Source organism: Nelumbo lutea, chromosome 4, assembly GCF_056320005.1.
Source record: "Nelumbo lutea isolate HS-2025 chromosome 4, American lotus-T2T, whole genome shotgun sequence".
NCBI classification, from domain to species: Eukaryota; Viridiplantae; Streptophyta; class Magnoliopsida; order Proteales; family Nelumbonaceae; genus Nelumbo; species Nelumbo lutea.
Window position 1 is genome coordinate 91,610,803 of NC_142687.1, and position 1,405 is coordinate 91,612,207.

The window sequence follows — 1,405 nt, forward strand, 5'->3', positions numbered from 1 at the left end:
ATTAATGGGTTTCAATGACCACCAAAGAGTTTTTAGAAAGGGTTGAGACAATGATGGCCCACAAAATGGAAAGCACGGTAGCAGGTCATTGTCCATGCATTGGCGAGGAGACAAGCTAGTAGACCGACGTTGTCATCTTACTATCACATTGCCAAACGCGCTCCAGCCCTACCAGCCAGAAGCTAACAATTGTTACCCATCACATATTGCCTCTCGGCATCTCAACTTTATATCCCTATAAATGCCCCATTCCCAGCAGTCCCTTGACTCACCCAAAAATCTAACAACCCAAGAATTCCTGTACCTGTGTTTCCTCCCCAAATCCTCACTTTCTCTGCATGAATATGGCTGTACATTCACTGTCTCTCAGGAACCCAAAAGTCCGTTCATGGCAACGGTGGTCGAGGCATATCCGGGAGCAGCGAGCACGCCTCTATATCATATGGAGGTGCACTGTGATGCTAATTTGCTGGAATGACTGACTGAGCAGCCATGGAGGACCATGGTGCTTGTGGGCTTGGTGGGGTGGAGTATTAACCTGTGAACTCAGTCTCTGCAACGCTAGAGGTACGTAACACACTGACATGGAAGCTGCTGATGCTAATTTGCTTGAATGACTGAGCAACCATGGTGGAATGACCGAGCAGCCATGATGCTTCATGCTTGTGGGTGGAGGATTAACCTGTGAAGTCGGTCTCTGCAAACACTGACATGGCAGCTGGTGATGATAATTTTCTGGAATGACTGAGCAGCCGTGGTGCTTGTGGGATTGTAGCACACAGAGTGGCGCATGGTGGGGTGGAGGATTAACCTTTGAAGTCAGTCTTTAGTCTCTGCAACGCTAGAGGTAACACACTGACATGGCAGCTGAGCCTAGATCATTTGTCTTGAAGCTGATTACTGCATTGAACTGCATCAATTAATTACTCTGGCCAAAGGAGGAGGCAGCTGAAGCCAAGGATTTCTGGCAGCTTGTGACGACTTACATGTTTATAGAAGACTGAGCTTATGATCTGAGTGCGTGTGACTGAATTATAACATAAATGCCGAGGTTCAATTGGTGTTTTGTTGTGCAAGAATTTTTAGAATCTCTTCATTGAACCAAGTGTTTCAGGAAATTCAGATGAAGGTTGAATTGGAGAGTGTTGTACAGCATAGCTTACTTTAGTTAGCATTTTTGTGCAAGTGAAGACATTCTCTATTTTCTTGATTTCAAATTGGCCTTGAAAATTTTGAATAGAAAAGTGGAACATAACTCTCATTCTCTTAATAATTTTATGGCCATAACTAAGTAAGCTATCAAATATTTGTTTGAGGTTATTATGGCAAGAATATGATATAGGAGTTCAACATAACTCAAAAGACACAGAAGAACAGATTGGGGTAAAAAAGCATGAAACAGAGA

General features: G+C 43.6%; 1 pseudogene; it reads left to right on the plus strand.

Annotated features, from left to right (window-relative positions):
• Window positions 1-258: 258 nt before the first annotated feature.
• Window positions 259-614, plus strand: LOC148861781 (small polypeptide DEVIL 14 pseudogene; annotated as a pseudogene).
• The last annotated feature ends 791 nt before the right edge of the window (window positions 615-1,405 follow it).